We start from the raw sequence: 20,099 nt of genomic DNA on the forward strand, positions 1-20,099 counted from the left end.
TCAAAAGGTGATTTGCTATATTTTGATCGCTACCGTAGACATCAGTGTTTACAGGTGCTGGTCATATAATTAGAATATCATCAAAAAGTTGATTCATTTCACTAATTCCATTCAAAAAGTGAAACTTGTATATTATATTCATTCATTACACACAGGCTGATATATTTCAAATGTTTATTTCTTTTAATTTTGATGATTAGAGCTAACAGCTCATGAAAGTCAAAAATCAGTATCTTAAAATATTAGAATATTACTTAAGACCAATACAAAGAAAGGATTTTTAGAAATCTTGGCCAAATGAAAAGTATGAACATGAAAAGTATGAGCATGTACAGCACTCAATACTTAGTTGGGGCTCCTTTTGCCTGAATTACTGCAGCAATGCGGCGTGGCATGGAGTCGATCAGTCTGTGGCACTGCTCAGGTGTTATGAGAGCCCACGTTGCTCTGGTAGTGGCCTTCAGCTCATCTGCATTGTTGGGTCTGGTGTCTCTTATCTTCCTCTTGACAATACTCCATAGATTCTCTATGGGGTTCAGGTCAGGCGAGTTTGCTGGCCAATCAAGCACAGTAACACTATGGTCATTTAACCAACTTTTGGTGCTTTTGGCAGTGTGGGCAGGTGCCAAGTCCTGCTGGAAAATGAAATCTGCATCTTTAAAAAGCTGGTCAGCAGAAGGAAGCATGAAGTGCTCCAAAATTTCTTGGTAAACGGGTGCAGTGACTTTGGTTTTCAAAAAACACAATGGACCAACACCAGCAGATGACATTGCACTCCAAATCATCACAGACTCTGGAAACTTAACACTGGACTTCAAGCAACTTGGGCTATGAGCTTTTCCAGCCTTCCTCCAGACTCTAGGACCTTGATTTCCAAATGAAATACAAAACTTGCTCTCATCTGAAAAGAGGACTTTGGACCACTGGGCAACAGTCCAGTTCTTCTTCTCCTTAGCCCAGGTAAGACGCCTCTGACGTTGTCTGTGGTTCAGGAGTGGCTTAACAAGAGGAATACGACAACTGTAGCCAAATTCCTTGACCCGTCTTTGTGTGGTGGCTCTTGATGCCTTGACTCCAGCCTCAGTCCATTCCTTGTGAAGTTCACCCAAATTCTTGAATGGATTTTGCTTGACAATCCTCATAAGGCTGCGGTTCTCTCGGTTGGTTGTGCATCTTTTTCTTCCACATTTTTTCCTTCCACTCAACTTTCTGTTAACATGCTTGGATACAGCACTCTGTGAACAGCCAGCTTCTTTGGCAATGAATGTTTGTGGCTTACCCTCCTTGTGAAGGGTGTCAATGATTGTCTTCTGGACAACTGTCAGATCAGCAGTCTTCCCCATGATTGTGTAGCCTAGTGAACCAAACTGAGAGACCATTTTGAAGGCTCAGGAAACCTTTGCAGGTGTTTTGAGTTGATTAGCTGATTGGCATATCACCATATTCTAATTTGTTGAGATAGTGAATTGGTGGGTTTTTGTTACATGTGAGCCAAAATCATCACAATTAAAAGAACCAAAGACTTAAACTACTTCAGTCTGTGTGCATTGAATTTATTTAATACACGAGTTTCACAATTTGAGTTGAATTACTGAAATAAATGAACTTTTTCACGACATTCTAATTTATTGAGATGCACCTGTACATGTGTACGTACTTGACACTTACCTAACTGCTAGCCACTCCAGCGTTCTGCTCCCTTTTCTCCTCAGCTCCTGTGTTCCATCGTCTCCACACTCCACTGTTCCCCTCGAATCTCTTGAAAAAGGACTCATTATTTCTCAGATAAGAACCAAGAACCCTCACCATTCCCCATATACTCACCTGGACTCGTTGTCTTGCTTTCATCCACCTGCCTGTGTTTAATAAACCTGCTGTTTTTTGCACTTACCTCTGTGTTCTGCTGTGTATTTTCTGACATATGCTCTTCTCTAAAGTTGTTTTTTTTTTTTTTTTTATACATACCCCTAAATCTTCAATCTATTATGTGTTGTTACCTGGATGATCAACAACTAGTTTTATGTTTTGGGACAATTGTTCAAGAGCCCCTTTTTTGTCCTGAGCAGTTAAACTACCCGCTGTTCTTCAGAAATATTTTCCAGATCCTGCACATTATTCAGGTTTTTAGCGTATTCTGCTGTGACTGTAAGATTTTGAGATCCATTTATTAACACTTTCGACACAGAACTTAAAGTCATTTGGAAATGATTAAGTAACCAAGATTTCCTTGCGAAACTGATTCTCCACTGACTGCAGTGCATCTGTAGGGGTGAATAGAATATCATTGAAGTTTTAGGTTTCAAATGATCCCAGTCTCCTTCCCACTGTGCGAGGATGAAACACTGAAACAAAATCGTCTGAGAATGATCTTTTTTATAATGTCCCTCTGTGTGAGACAACAAGAACGGAATTTAGAATTGATTTACCTGAACATAGGAAGATAAATAGGATAATACTTTTCAAGCAGTTCATTATTTTTCGCTAAGAGAACTGAGATTTATGGATGAGACTGGAAAGAAAGACATAAAAAATCTCCATATGTTTTAGGATTACTGTAGCCCTTCAGACATCCTTCAAGACCAACCTGGTTTTGTTGACTATGTGAGGAATAATTGATGACATGATGCAGGTGTGCATTACTTTTTTCAATAATTCAATGTCCCAGAGCCAATTATCCTGTATTTGCCACATGTACTGTACATCTGTGTTTCACAAGAGATTTTTAAAGTTTTCATTCCTACAAAATGTTTAGTAGAACTACTTCCCCCACATCGCCATGCTTTGCTTAAATACAACCCAACCCAATTTTTATAGCTTCACAATTCAGTGCCTAAAATGATGCAAATATATGCAAATATAAAATAATGTAAGAAAATACTGTCTTTTTAATTAAATACTACAAATCACAAATTGAGTCTTTATGAGCAATTGAAACGTTTATGAGCAAGGCTATCAGTACGAATGAATTTGCTAGTCAATTTAACTTTTTTTCTTTCATTTTTAATAAATTACAATATAGGCAGTTATGTGGGTAATAATTTGGGCTCACATGACATGATTAGATATAAGGTTTATATAGTGTGGCCCCATATGTCTCACTCTTTTATAAATAGCATTACATAATGCTAAACAGATCACAATATATTTTTAAATATATATTTTAAACATTGAGGCATGAAGCTCACTGAAATAACATTAAAGCTACATAAATACAAACACAAAAATTGGAACAATACTAATTAGTAGTTCACAAAATAATTGTACCATTTGTGAATGCCATTTAAAGGGCATATTCCAGGTTAGAGACTCCAGTGAGTCGATGTATAGAAAAATAATGTAGGAACTAGATTTTCTTTAAAATAAACTTTAAAATACGCTATTAAGGCTTCTGGAGTCGTTTTTGTGAGAGAATTTTACTTCCCCATCTGAAAACCGTGCATGTTAACCATAGGAAAGCAATGGATCGCAATGACAGTTCGGACGCTGAGGAAATTTTAAATGTTTATTTACACTCGTATGACGGACCACAGATAAAATTATGAGCCTGCTATCCAGCCAAGAGAGCAGGACAGGCCAGGATTAGACAGAACAACGGTCAGAGGAGACAGATTGAGTTAATATGTGAGGAGAACAGGACAGGTGTCTTGGTGAGAGACCAGTCAGCTTACAGATATACACACACCTTAACTAACGATATGTATTAATCAGGCAATAGCAAAGCTAGTATTGGTCATCTATGAGTATTTATACTTACTAGTAACCGAAACTAATAAGCGTCGATCAGGCGTCACACTCGTTAATATCCGACACTAACGTTAGGTGTAGCTTGTGGTAAATGCGAGGTCATGGTCACAGCTGAGTAAAGTCAGTGCTGCAGGGAGTTAGATGCGTTACACACCGGGTCTTAGTGGAGAATGTGACCCCCACACTTGATGTGCAGTGTCTGAGTCTGCACCCAGGCTTTGAGGCTTGCTGTCTGAACCCATGTGCTACAGATAGCCTATATATGCACTTCAGACAGGAGCATGGACCTCTCCAGGCCAGCAGACACATGTATGTTTAGGGCAGAGATCAATTATTAGTCTGAGCTGAATATTTGTATGTATAAATACATAGTAAGTTAAAGATTTGAATATTTCAACTTTTTAAAAAATAATTTTGTTTCTCAATTACAGGTTGCCTATATTTAGGTCACGACTACCAGTAAATAACACTTCTTGATCCTATTGGTATAACACAATAAATATAGACAGCATACAGGCAAGTTGTCCGCTGGGCCTGTGGTGTTCTGTGCAGGCACATCAAGCAATAGCTGTTGTGTCAACCCTTAGAAGACTTTATAAAGGAAGGAGGAATTTATAAAGATTTTGAATGGCCCCATTTTGGTCACAATAAAAAATAATCACAATCACAAATTGTTTTACTGTATAAAAACTTGTTTATGAAGTTTACATCATATATATATCAAGCAGATCTGCATTTATGGTTAATTCAATTCGGTTTTATTTATGCAGCACTAAATTATAACAAATATTTCATAGCACTGATAATACCTAACTCAAAACACAACGTTTCAACTTATATATATATATATATATATATGTGTGTGTGTGTGTGTGTGTGTGTGTGTACATATACTACCAAAAGAAAAATATACCATCTGACACATTTAAAAACATTTAACAGTCTTTCAGTCTGGGTATCACACGTTAACGTGTGTTAAATGGTGAATGCTGTGCTAGATACACGCCATCAGCCTGATCTTGTTGATCCTCTGGAGGGATCTGGAGAGAGGAGCAGGTGTAGTGGAAGACAAGACAGTGCTGTGTTCTCGTGGAGCCTGAGGTGACCTGCAGTATTCTTCTCTCAGACACTCCATGAGGCCTGATGCATATGCTGAGAGAAGCAACCCAGACAGCAAGCAGTGTTGGCCCAGATCCGCCCACATCGATTTCACGCGGGCCAGATGTGGGCCGGATCTGGGCCAACACTATGTTGCTGTCTGGGAAGCAAACGTTAAGATCACATTCACTGCTGACCATGCTTCTCCACTCGGCCTCCATCACATCTGCATCTCCATCAGGAGCGGAAGCTGCAGTCCAGCAGAGGTGTTCATAACAGTTGGACTTCACTGCTTCAGATCTTCACACTCCCATCTTCTAAAGCCTTATAAACACACCACATGACAAAAAATTACCAATTAGTTGTACAAACAATGACACTAAGCTGTAACTAGACTTGATGGTTATAATATTAGCAAACTGAGTTTAACCTACCAGTTATGCCTTCTCATACGGTAACATTTTTACACGGTTTTTAACGTTAGCTGCGGTGATTTTCAACAACTTATACACATCTCGTTGTGTCTCATTATTTAAATAATTATGTTCACTGATTTGGTAGTTAGCAAATGTTAAAAAACAAGACTTACGGTGCACAGTTGACATTTTCGTGGAGCAGCATCTCTGACGGATCCGTGAGCATCATGTCTCCCGCCGGCGGCCGAACACAGGCGGACCGGGACCCGATGAAGCTGCTGTGTGCACCGAGTCTCACTAGGCTCTTGCTTCGGTATCCCATGTGGAACTCATATCGCCAGGATGATAATCCTCCGCTGTAAAGTGATCGTTAAGCTACGCACCACCGCGTTTCTCGAAGCAGACGCATCAGTGAAGTCCCGTCTCTTCAGCTGCACAAATGCACCGAGGCCCGGAAGATACCGTCCTATTTCTTGTTAGGAAACCTGTGGACTCGATGTCCTGACAGGCTGGAGTTAGTGTTACCTCCACAAACACAATTTACCATGACAATGATAAATTGAAATAAAAATAACTCTCGAAAACACACTGACTCGCTCATGTGACGTAATATGACGCGATGTTGAAAAAAAGCGGTTTTTGAGAGCCGTCAAGGAAAGCGTTACTTTTTCTCCTAAATTTGTGCACTCACGTCTTGTAAAACATTTTCAAATCCTGCATTAATGGTTCATATGGTATTTTCATACAAGTTTATATATTCATTTGGAAAAAAATTTAAACCTGCAATATGCACTTTAAGTGCTCAAAAACCACCCAAAAAGCCTTGGTTACACAATGGATAACAATCTACGTTCATGATATGTGTTCATTCGCTGGGGAAAATGTTTGGATCCGTTCCGAGCATAATAACAGCTTGACCATTCCACCAACTGTCAGCAATAATATCAAACACTGAGCTGACAGAACCATTAACTCTGCAGGGAGATGAGTCGCTGCGGCCGTTAGTGCCGTGTACATACTGAAAGATGTGACCGCATACATCTGCTCCTGCTGATTCATCAGCGATTATGTAAATAATGCTTAAAACTGATCATCAGCTGAAAAACAATCGACCAGTGGGGCACCAACCTAGCTTACATGCTTAGCACAGTGCTAAATGATGAGCTTGCCAGCCTTGCATATTTTATGCTAGCAGTGTTTATTACAATATTTTCATAATTTGATGAGCAAAAAGATTTAAAAAGTCATAATCAGTCATGACAAATGCTAACTCTTAAGAGTCTAAAACGGTTGAGATTCTGCAAAAGGATATTGCACGACACTTGTCTCTAATTTGGAAGAACAGGCGGTCAGCAAATGTTAAGCTTCAGTTATGCAAAATTAATCAACATCCTTGGAACAGATGTCAACCAGAATCACAAATTTATTTAACAGTACTGTAGTATAAACAGGCCACAGGAAATGCAGCCAATATTTGTTTAATTGGCGAAAACGTGAAACTGTTTAAAGTTCCTGTGTACAAAAGAATTCTTAAATATGCTGGGTTATTTATAACTTAACATCTATTGACATCTGGGGTATACCGCATTGCTGTGGAGTACCACAATCCCTTCAACTCATTCCTCATTTTGTAAAAATGATTAAAAAACATGTTTACAGTATTCCAGGGGCCCGTTCTTCATACGTTGCTTATTACATCTGAAATGATTTGAAAGATGCCAGATCTTCTAATCCTGATAACTGATCTCTGGCTAATTTGGTTCTTCAAACGAATTTGCGTATTAGATGAAAATATCTAGATTAAATTGTCTGAGATTACTGCGCGTTCTCGTGTTCTTTGAAAAGGGCAGATGTATCGATACTTGAAACCGTGATCAGCAATGCAGCGATTGGTTGGCGGCAAGACAGCAACGTAATGACATCATATCAATAAAAAATACACCTGACGGAAAAATTGACAAATTTCTGGACCTTTATAAGGAAACAGTCAAACGAACAAAACTACATAAATGTTATAGGCTAATAGATAAATTATTTTTTTTGTAATTGTTTTTTACATGATTCTCAATTATTTGTATTCATGATTTCTAGTATTCGTACAGGCTTTACATTTTTATTTCAATGTTGTAATTAGCAATTAATTTAATTTGATCTTTGAAGCAGATTTCTTATGTGACAACATTAATTAAAGTTTCTTAGAGATTATTACAAGTTATCTGCATCTCCTGCACTCCATCAAGCCACTCCCATAATAGCTGTCACCACTCAAATTAATATAACGACTCAGATTAACTGTATAGCATGTGTGTAAGACTCCAATACAATTATAAATTAATTATTTCATCACTAATAAATCTTTCAATGAGTAAAACTGGCTGTCTATAGTATTATAGACTACACAACATTGTTATTTTCAAATTATTATTATTTTAAATTATTGTCCCTGGATCAGTAGGATACTCTTGTAATAAAGTAGTGGTGGCTGGGACATATTTTAAATATCAATTATGCTTAAAAAGATGCAATCTTTTATCATGTTTACATGAAATAAGCCTGCTCCCGAGCAGGTTTAAGTTTATGGACCTGTTGCTATGACAGCAAGTCTAGGATGAGCTTCGAAGAACCAAATGATCCAAGATTAAGCGAAATCGTCAACAATCAAATCCAGCTAACTGAGTTGGCGACGTATGAAGAACGGGCCCCACACTGTAAAAAAGTATTTCGCAGTTTAGTTGTTTTTAAGTTGACTCAACTTTCAGTTCATTAGTTTGTTCATTCAACTTAAAATTTTAAATTTCACTGTCTCAACTAGTTCGTTAAGTTGACAAAACTAGCCATTTGCCCCCTCTTGCCCTCAACTTAAAAAAATGTGTTGAATCAATTTAATAACGATATCACGTCACTTATCGCGAGATCACGTGAAGACTTGCAGAAAGAAGACGTTGGTCAGCCATCTTGATGAGCTTCTCCACAGAGCTTGAAAATGTTTTCAAACCAACACTTTTGGTAAGTAAATATTTGTATTTATTGGTTTAACGTGTACAATTACGTATGTTGTCTAAGAATAGTGCAAGTATGGTTTAAAGCATCGCATTTTGTAGTTAAATGGATACCAGCGTTAGTTTCGCGACACTCCTCTTAAGCCTCAAAATACACGCGGTTCCACAGTATTTTTCATATAATTATTAAACTAAATATTCTCCCATGCTATACTGAGCTGAACTTATCTGGAGAATATACTGTTTGGTATGTATTATTTGAGCCCAGTGCTGCATTAGAGACCGTTCAAACAGAGCACGAGACGGAGCGCGACGAACAACTGTGTGGATTTAGAACGGCGGGAATTTTAAAAAATGACCTTATGAACGATTAAAATTAAGGGAAATAAACAAGATTACTGCTCGAACTGTCATTTTTCTGCACGTTGTAAGTGAAACGAACGTGCACCTCTCAGAGTTGGTTTGGAGAGCGTGCATTTGTCTGATATAATCTTTCAGATGAGGTTCTAACGGTACAAACTCTTCTTTCAGTTAAAGTACAGAAGTGCCTCACCGGAACCCATGGCAACGCTGCGTGAATATACGGTCGGTTAAAAAATTGAAGGTATGAAAAGTAATAATGGCATATATCTTGTATAAAAAGCCCTGTGATAAGGATAATCACAAATGTGTAAAATTTAGCTTTCTGTTGTTTTGTTCTAATTTCCTGTGTTATGTAATTTAAAAGCCTTTTCTGGATTGTAAAATATGGTTTTGGTAATTGAAACGTAAACTAGCAATGACATTTGACTTTCTGTGTCAAGATTATTTATTTGTATTTATAGTGTTGTTTTAACATGTTTCTGTATTTTCCATGTTTATGATATTCTGGAATGACTAAAGATCAGCACAGAGTTCTTGTGGATGGACCTCAGCAAGTCCTTCTGCAGTTGTATCCATCAAAGTGCTATGCAGACACAATGGGAATGACTGTCACATTGTAGAGCCTGGACAAATTGTAAATAAATTTATTTACTTAAGTGCACATGTTTATTGGAGTCTGTGACTGTTAATATTGTAAGGCATATTTTAACGCTTCCCTTTGTTTTTATTAAAGCACACAGGTTCTCAAGAGGAATTCGTCAAGGACAAGTCTGTTGGCATTATAGTTGTTGGGTGACCAAAATGAGCACCATCAATCTGCAGTGATGTGGTCCCAGTAATAGAAGAAGAAATCTTGTTTATCTGCAGTTGTAACACGTAAGTTTTCAATATAGTACATAGCACTCACTGTATGTCATGATACACAATGTCACAAGACTAAAATATAGCCAACATAGTGTTAAAGGGATAGTTCACCCTAAAATGAAAATTTGTAAGGTGTAGGTGACTGTTTTTTGTTTTCTTTCCCTTCAGTAGAACATTTTTGGCTGAAATTGTGGTACTTGGTGATTCATAAAATTTTATTTTTAATGTCATTTTACATTATATTTTATTTATTTTAATTTTTCTGTAATTTCTATCTATCTATCTATCTATCTATATATATATATATATATATATATATATATATATATATATATATTAGTATTTACAAGCATTCAGTATTGTGTTGTGTATTTCTACTAATAGTTGTTAGTTATTTGTGCATTTTGCAGGTAAAAATTGTTTCTGCATGTTTTAATCATTTCCATGCATCAGTGGCAGGCAACTTTTTAAACCCAGAGTAACTGAAATGTAATTTTATAGGGGATTCATGTTTAAAGGTTATTTCACAGTTAAAGGGATAGTTCACCCAAAAATAAAAATTATCTTTAATTACTCGTCCTCATGTTGTTCCAAACCTATAAGACCTTCAAGATCTTAAAGGTAGTAAAGATATCGTTAAAATAGGTGCACACCAAAAGTGCTAGTGTTAAAGCACCCTTATATTCTTGAAATAGCAGTACTTGTTGCAGTTAGTCTGATGTAATTTGCAAAATTATTATTTTTTTTTTCTTAGCCTCTTTATTGCTGCTTGTTATTGAATATTTTTAACAGAATGTATTACTGTAGTTGAAGTAATGTACAGTAGTATTCTATATTAATTAAATTTTTATAATTGTATGTAAAGAATTTCTTCTTTTTTGTTGTTGTTTTTTCAGCCATCTCATGAATTGAGGTGACATGGGCATCTTGATTGTGACTGAGGAGGAGGAATGGGAGGTGCTTCCAAAATAAACCAATGACGTTGCTATAATTTTGGAAGAGCGTCTTGTCGCCATTGATATCTGTGATGTCCCAAAAGCATTTGTGCTCCTGATGAGTCGTCTGTACATCATTAACAAAACACAGTACAGTTCTGATGTTCTCAAAACTTTGCACGAACATTGGTGGGAGTAACTGTTCTTCACGTGTTTACGGGCTACGAAACATGCTACTCTGCAAAAAGTAGGCTTTTTGGTTGGTTTTTGCACTTTGTTCAACTCACATTTTTTGCCATGTTATGGCATCTCTTTTTAAAATTTTGAATGCACTTTGATGCATGTTCTGACTTCTGACTTGTATTGAAATGGAAAATTACAGAATTACTCATCTGTTCTTTTGATTAAATGTGCATTAGTGAAAGGAATGTAGATATTTACTGCAATTGTTCCAAAGAAATTAAATGTTAATATGAAATGTCAGTGTTTGTTTTTAAAGGTGTTTTTATACTAAACGCACTAATACTAAATATGCTGTCAATTTTGAAATAAAAATGTCATGGACATTTAAGAACATGCAATGTATTTTATTTTATGCGAGTAGAAAATAGAAACTTGAGTTGTGTGGGCAAATTACATGGTTCAGCCAGTTGAATGAACTTAACATTACTAGTAAGATGAACTATTCTTGAAAAAGTAACCTGGCTGCCTTTAATTAGTTAATTCAACAAGACGCTTAGTTTGGCCAATTTGTATTAAGTTTGCGGAACTTATACTTACAAGTTTATTCAACAAAATGCTTAGTTTAAACAACTCAACGTTTGTTGGTCTCACTAATTTGATGTTGTTTCAACTTGAATTTAGGTTAGCACAACTTTCTCGTCTTGTTGGGCTAACTAAAAACTGGTTGGTTAGACAAAGTATAAAGTTAATTCCGCTTCACCTTTGTTACCCCAACTATTAAATCTAGGTTTAAGGAACTCCAATATATGTGTAAACAACAAATGTTTTTTAGCTTATTGAACGCAAGATTTTAAGGCAGCCAGGTTACAAATTATTTTAAGTTGAATCAACTTATTTTTTTTTACAGTGCAGTCCTCCACCAGAATTTTTTATCACGAAATGTATAGATGATGAAAAAGCAACAATATCCATTTTAAAGAAGTTAAGAAACACTTCTCAAGAAGTGTTTGATAAGCTGAGGTAAATGTATCCTCTATGTCTCAGGAGCAGTGTGTTTTGGAGGCAGTTCAACAATAGCACGGTAGTCAGCAGGTTTGCTGTGGCTCTTGGCAGTGTTTCATGAGAAAACCTCAAACAATCACACACATGTTACAGATTCACTGTATTAGTGAAGATATCGCAATGCTTCATACAGAGGGGATGATATTCGGAAAATCCCAAACCTGAACCTCCCCTAAACCAAACCTTACCAGTACATTTAAAGTAGGGGTGGCTCGAAACCACTTTTTCAGAACCGATCCCGATCCGATATCAAACATTCTGAGTATCGGCCAATACCGATATCAATCCGATACCAGAACAGTTTTTATAATCAGTGTAGAATTTCTATACCTCAATGTGTGTTGAACTGATCATCACTCTTTTGTGTGTTACACACAATCTACTAAAAATAGACACCTCTCTTATAAAGAAAAAATTACAAATGGAAAAATATATATATAATCATAATCTATGACAAAAATTCTATCATAAACTAGGTTAGTGGATAATTCATGAGTGCACAATAATTTTATGAAATCTAAACTTTTAGTGAAAAAAAAACAACTTACTGGGGAACAAATAAAAGTGAATAAGTTGGACTAAATTTGGTAAAATGTTACACATTGCTCTTTGTATGGTTGTAAAATAGCCTACATTCATGAAAAAAGTTATATATATATATATATATATATATATATATATATATACACACACACTATATTGCCAAAAGTATTGGGTCACCCCCTTCTAATGAACAGGTTTGACTACTTTAGTAATTTCCATGAGTACAAATCTTAATGTTGATGATGATGATACTTTATTTGTCATTTCTGTCACATAGAAACGAAATTGTGTTTCACACGTCCACATCTTACAATTCAGTGCATTATATAATACATAAATCAGTTCAATAAAATTATTTAAAATAATAAAGCTTATTATTTCAAATGCTCTAAAATGTTAAAAGAATAAATCACAAAAGAGTCACAAACTCTGATTTAGCAGCCTAATTGCTGTGGGAAGAAAGCTATTCAACAGCCGAGAAGTTCTGGTTTTTATGCTACGGTATCTTTTTCCTGACTGCATCAATGAGAACAATCCATTAAGTGGATGTATGCAGTCCTTCAGGATACTACCAGCTCTCCGTACACAGCGCTCTGTGTAAATGTCTTGTAGCTGTGGTAGTGAGACACCAATAATTTTCTCCGCTGTTCTCACAATCCGGCTGAGATTGTGTCTCTCCTCTGCTGTACAGCTTCCAAACCAGGACGAGATAAGTCAGTAAGAGTCAATAAGTCAGCAGACTCTCTACTGTCCCTCTATAAAACAACGTCATGGCTGTGATGGGAAGTTCCACCTTCTTCAACCTGCGAAGAAAATGAAGGCGTTGTTGTGCCTTCTTGATCACAGCTGAGGTGTTATCTTTGGTAATCAGCTTGTCCGTCAGATGGATCCCCAAGAACTTGGTGCTTTGGACCCTCTCCACCTCGGAGCTGTTTATAGTCAAAGGGAGATGGTGATGTTGCCCAGCTCTCCTGCCTCTATGTTTAAGCATATAATGATATTCTAGGGAATTGGGTGCTTCTAATTTTAAAGCAACAGTTTGAACAGTTCCCTTTTCTATTCTAACATGACAATGCCTCTGTGTATAAGGCAAGATTCAAAAAGAAATGATTGATTTAATCAGTGTGGAAGAACTTGACTGGTCTGCAGAAAGCCAAGTCCTAATCCAAGCTGAACACCTCTGGTGTGACTTTAAATGCAGATCTTGAGCCAAAAACTCTTTATCAAACACCAATTATATGCAATAATTATATGCTTCAACATTAAGATTTGTACTCATGGAAATGACTAAATTAGTCAAACCAGTTCATTAGAAGGGGGTGACCCAATACTTTTGGAAATATAGTGTATATATATAAATATATAGGGCCTACTATAAAATTAAAAGACATTTCTTTTAAATGTATAGCACAGTAGCAACATATGATAGATAAGACGAACAAGAAAGGCTATTAATAATCTGTCATTGTGCAAAAGTATTATGACACGAAAGGCTCCAATACAGAGCGACACAAAGGGCTTATGCGCATCCCGTGCGCAGAATGATGCGCTTAAAGCAGTAAGGAGTAACAGTGTGAAGCGCTACGCATAGAGAAGTTCAAAGCACAAAGGGAAGAGACATTTATACATAGTATAATCAGTGCGATAGTTTAGTTTTAAATCTCAGTTACTGTGCTTGGGAAAAACAATTAATAGTGCTACTCCAGTGTCGTGATCTAACCAGGGGCGGTTCTACACCACAGTAACTGGCAGGCAGGGGCCACTTGTGTGTTTATGGGGCACAATTTTAAAATTCATCTTAACCTTGGTCATTTTTCACCATGTCATGTATCACTGCAATCTCTAAAAGTAATCTAACAATTTCAACTAAATTAAATATGTCATCATGGGGGGGGAGGGAGTCTCATGCTTGTCATGTGACACACAGCAGCCACAATACCATTGTATAACTGATATGTCCTACTGAAAAATAAATAAACATCAGAAAATGTTTATGGTTTCCACTACAAATATTACAAACATTACAAACCATCAACTTTTAACCAATAAAAAATGATTTTCTGTAGTGTGTTTTGGGACAAATTCCATTAGGATTTATTGGTTTAAACAAGCCACCAAAGGCAACCAATTACCATTAGAGACAAACAGGGTCCATTACAGTGTCCAGTAAAACCAATACAAGTCCCATTATAACCAGTAAAAGCATTACTAATTTTGTTATGGTGTCTATAGTTTTTTTGTTTGTTTTTTTTCAGCAGGGTTTTATTTTTATTTTATTTTTTATTCGATATATCCCTAAAATATATCAGGAAATATCTTGATTCTCAAATATGTGTAAGTAAATGCATTTTGCACCTTTATAGATTATGTTATTTGGTCTATTATGCGCAATAGGCAAAGTAGCCTAATACTGTAAGACTCTGACAGCAGCTCATGTATCATAAAACCAGTGAAGCAAATTGCGAGAAGAACCACAAGCCTAGGGCTCGCAAACTTGAGATGTTCAGCAGTAATTTGATCTAAACCACACATTTTTCCCCAAAGGAGAGCTGGTGGGCTCGTCTTCATCACAACCAGTTTTCCGTTCCTTAAGCTGAATTATTGCTTGATAAACCTCATTTGTTGTAATACTTCCTGTATCCATACTAGAAACTACTTCCACTTTACCTGGCTCACTCTTTACACAATTAAACAGAGTAGAATAATGCTGTCTCCACAACTCTGCTATATTTTCAGCTCCAAAAACACCCTCAATGGAGCATGGTAATGTCACATTACTCCTATTTATTGATCTTACATCCTTCCAGAAAGCATTCACATTATTACAAAGTAGATTTTCTGCCATTAAATCAGCTCTCATCACTTGTTCATATTCACAAATATAACAAACTGCATATTTATACTTGGCATTAGTTAACTTTTTCTGGTCCAAAAGTGGGCCTTGTCTGGTATATCCCATGCCTTAAATGCTTCCTTTGCTTTTTTATGATATGCTGATACACACTTTTTCCACCCTGGCTAACTATGATATTTCTTGTCAGGGCAAGTAAGATATGGTCTACTAGCCTTATGCACAGATCTCACAACATCATCATACATATCACAAAAGGCTTTACCGTGGGAAATATCATTACAATTCACATCTGAACACATGATTGCATCTCTGGGTAATAATACCTTATTCAACAGAGTGTCCGTTTTCCCATAATATGTTTTAAGATCTTCATCTGTAAGTTTAGACCAATCTAATTTGACCAAAGCAGCCCTCTTACACTCATAATTCATCTTGGGCAAACTTTCAAAATCAATAAGCATTAAGAATGGTACATGATCAGATATAGATTCCCCATATAAAACTGTCATTGACTTTATAGTATCATGAGCCTCAACTGTACTAATACAATGATCAAGCCATGAAGTTGTATGCCAGGCTTCACTTATATAAGTATAACTGTCCTGTGTTCACATCTCGGCCAAGCTTTTCTTTAAGGTAGTTTGACAAAGTTTCAGCGTTAAGATCTGGAGTGAATTTGGAAGCAAACACACTTTCCAGCTTTGTTTGCACCACACTTATGTTCCCTCTTGCCCCTGTACCAATAGGCTTAAGGTTAGACATCATTTGTTTAGCTTTACCAGCTCGCTGTTTAGTCGGAGGTGTTTGGCCATCCACATAATTCCTCCTGTGTCTGCCATGTTTCACTACCAGACTCCATTCTGATTATTTCCGTTGCTCCTCCGATGTCATGGAAGTAGACTCCTCAGCCGCCGAAGATCCCGCGCCACTTGCAATCACCTCCAGGCCCACATCACACTCCACAGTGGGGGCACCCGCCGTTTCTCCCTCACAGGCATTTTTAAACTCACACAGTGAATCCAGACCATGCCCTCCTTTATGACTTATTTCTAGCTGCCTCTCCACAATGGACACTCTGTTATCGATGCTCGTAGATCTTCCCCGATATCCGCCTGTAGTTTCACTGCATGCCGTAGTGCGTTCACCTCACTGTGCAGGCGCTCCATCTTACAGAGCAGGCTTGAAACATCCACATTGTTAAATGTCACAGGTGGTAACTCGTCCAAGAAGTGTGACACAAATCGGGGAATGTTTTCGGCACACTCATTAAGCACTTTTAAGCAGCTTTTTATATTATTTACATCTTTCTGACTGCCTTTACATGCCACGCATCGTTGCTTAGTGCCCGGACAGAGCTCAAACAGCAGTTTTTTCGACGACTCAATCATATAATTATTTGATCCTGGCTCATCGTTTTTAGTTTAACCGAGAGGAAATTAAGAAATTCATCCTCTATGATTATTTTACCATCCACAATCTCATAGATCGTAGGTTTTAATCTAGGTTTGATTCTAGGTCGACTAAACCCAGAAGCAGCTGAGCCGCCATCTTCAGAAGTCAAATGCTAACCGAAACATACACAATTAAACGACAAAATAATACCATTAATTACTGTAAATAACTTCCAATAAAACACAGATGCAAACATGAATTTAATTATTAATTCGGTTTACAAAAGCAGCCAACATTTATTAGATTAAAATGTCAGCAAACCACGAGCGCCTAGAGTGCGACACTAATAAGCGTCCCACCAGAAACAAACCCTAAAATACTGACGTTATGACTAAACATAAACTAATAATACAAAATATTAGTGATAGTTATTAGTCTGTTTTCCACGTTTGATCTAACGCATCTGTTTAATTAATGGCACTAATACTTTCAACGAGTAATAATTTAATATTTTCGAATAAACGGGACTACAGTATGTTGGGTTTGTTTCTGGTGGGACACTCATTAGTGTGGCACTCTAGGCGCTGCTCGGCGCGTAAGGTTTGTTGTTGTTACGGTAATGTTGGCATATTAATCTAATAAATGTCGGCTGCTTTTTTAAACCGAATTAATCATTAAGTTAATTAATCCTTTGAAAGTTATGTACAGTAATTAGTAGCATTGTTTTGTCATTTAATTGTATGCTTCGATTATCATTAGCTTTTGGACGCCCCGTATTTTACTTTATGTACGTTATGTCTTTACAGGTATGTTTGGAATTTCTTTTGAGTCCATATATGTTAAATGATGTAAATAAATAATGAAAGGGCTATAAATAACCTTTATCGTTGTTTGTTGTACTGGTGGTGTAAAGGAATAAAGATGACACTTACATAATGTTAAATGGTTTTTATTTGATGATTTGTTAATGCATCATTGTGTCATGAGTTTACTTTGAGGGGCCCATCGTAACTAACTCATTATTAATTACCCATACACTAACATTAACTCATGGCTTGTTAATGCATTATTTTGACATGACTTTACTTTAGGGGCCCCAATCATAATTAATTCAGTGTTAACTACCTAAACTCAGCTCATGATTTATTTTATACTTACTATCAAATACACATGTACTAACACAGTGAGTATTTAGCCCGGTTAAGAGATGTGGTGTGGATTTTCAAGAAGTCAGGAGAGTGGAGGAACATCACGGCCTACATCTGGATGGAGAGAATTGTTTCCGGGCATTTCTTCAAGATTGTTCTACAAATGTTCTTTGTGGATATTGAGGTTTTATTTTTATTTAGCTGTTTATAAGTTACAGCAGGGTGAGTTTAAAGGGGAAAACAACATAAAACAAGATCAGTTATTAGTGTATTTAGTATGTTCTACACTTGATGAGGAGGATCAACTGATCTTTTTCCACCCAGTAATGTTTATGGCAAAGCTGAAGATGTAAAAAGCTCTTCTTTTTTTAACAACGGTTAAAAAAATGATAGTATTAAATTCTTTTAATTTATTTCAAATTCGGAGAACTTATTCTTTTGTAAAGAGGCTGTTTGATTTAGTTTACCCATAAATGTTAATTAATGCATTAATTATCAAACATGCACTAACATGTAATATTAAGGCTGCCGTTATTCATGCGTGAAAACATGACTCCAGTTGTTGTTAAGGATAGCTCTTCATTAATTCATGATTAGTTAACAACTTTAATAATATTTATAATTTAAAAATTAGCAGTTGATGAATTAAGTATTAATTTAGACATTAGTACATGATTATTCATGTACCCTTATTGTAAAGTGTTACCCGAATCTCTGGACCAAGGTCAATGCCACAAAAAAAAACCATCAACAAATAAGCCATTCTTATAAGCTATACGAGTATGAAAATCAAGTGAATTGTTAACATTGTCATGCTGGCTAAGGAAAAACAGACACCATGCTGTGTGCTCATAAAAATAAACATACACAGGTCTGTGAAGAAAAACGTGCGAGTAAGTAGATACTGCATTGTGTTTGATTTTGTCATCACTATCTACTACACAAAAACATTAATGAAGTGAGCAATAAGTCATGCTCTTAAAAACTCTGGTTATTTACTAAGCCTACCAGTGAACCGCATATTGTTTCCCAGAAGTTGTTGTTACCAATAGAAGCCACAATTACAATTGCTTGGCTTGGATGAAGGTATTTTTTAAAGGAAAGAATAGTTTCACATTGGACCTTGTGAACAAATACATGTTTTTGAATGAATCTGTTAATGACTCGCTGAAAATAAATAAATAAATAAACACACATCTACCTAGAGAAATCATAATGATTTAGAGAACAACTCTGAACGAAATCAAAAGTTAGAGTTATGAATCATAATCATCACTACTAGTATATGGTATTGTTTAGGGATTTTCTTTGGTAGTTAACAAACAGTTTAAAGACAAAATGTTTACCAGTTGTAATGAGTGTGGAGTATTTAGGTTCATGTGTCTCTTTTTCTCATGGTTTTCTGTTCAGTGCCATGTTCCCAGGTGTATCTTGTCAAATAATCTTGTTTTCCCATTAGTCCTACTCATTAGAAACAGCTCTTGTTTACTTCGCACCTTGTCACATCTTGCCCTTTAAGGGTTATTATGTTTTGTTAAAGGGATTGTTCATCTGGAAATGAAAACAATTTAAATGCATTATTTATTCTCCCTTGTGTCATTCCAAACTATTCTTTGTGTTGAACACAAAAGAAAACACTAGAAAGAATGCTTCAATTGCCAGCTGTCCGAAACAACATATGGACTTTAATTCTAGGAAGGAAAAAAATAAATACATAAATAAAAAGTAAGTCATACAGGTTTGGAACAACACGACGGTGACATGTAAACTTTATTTATTTATTTATTTATTTTTGAAATCTCTTCAAGTCACTATCTTGCAGTGATTAGCTCCAGTCCTAATTATACACTAAACACTAAAATAGTTCTTACAGCAGCTGAATGCTTCTTTAAAAAGTCAAGGCCAGTTTTACAACAGTGGCCACATCGTCCTCGTTCTTAGAAAGAATCCTACTGAACTTTCTGTAATTTTATACATCCTCCATGGCTTGACTAATGTTAATCAGGTGGCCGATGGAAACTATTTCCTGAAACGCTGTACAATGTGACAAACCGCTTAGCACTCTTGCTCCCCCAGCAGGTGGATATCAAAACATAACATCTGTCATTATAGTTGAAATCAGTTGGTTTAACACTGTAATAAAACAGCTAAAAACATATTATTAATAATATAAATAATTATTAGAGTTTTTGAAGATATACTAATTTAGAAAAGGCTTTACAGCTCTCCTCGATCATGGTTTCCACAAAAATATCAAGCAGTACAAGTGTTTTCAACATTGATAATAATAATAATAATAAAAGAATAAAAATAATAATAATATCCTTTTCTGAAGGATAATTTGATGCTGCAGACAGGAATAAATTACATGTTAAAATATATTAAAACAGAAAATAGTTATTTTAAATAACAATAATATCACAATGCTACAAAAAAATATTGTATATTGGATCAAGACTTGTTAAACAAAAGACATTTCTTTTTTTAAAAACATTAAA

General features: G+C 36.0%; 1 long non-coding RNA gene across 1 annotated transcript; it reads left to right on the forward strand.

Moving 5' to 3' along the window:
• Positions 1-8,117: 8,117 nt before the first annotated feature.
• On the forward strand, positions 8,118-11,027 carry LOC131549646 (uncharacterized). The gene is made up of 4 exons (XR_009273454.1): positions 8,118-8,264; positions 8,789-9,254; positions 9,354-9,496; positions 10,381-11,027. It is a non-coding gene; the product is annotated as an uncharacterized LOC131549646 (long non-coding RNA).
• Positions 11,028-20,099: the final 9,072 nt, after the last annotated feature.

This window comes from Onychostoma macrolepis, chromosome 11 (genome assembly GCF_012432095.1).
Source record: "Onychostoma macrolepis isolate SWU-2019 chromosome 11, ASM1243209v1, whole genome shotgun sequence".
In the NCBI taxonomy this organism is placed as follows: domain Eukaryota; kingdom Metazoa; phylum Chordata; class Actinopteri; order Cypriniformes; family Cyprinidae; genus Onychostoma; species Onychostoma macrolepis.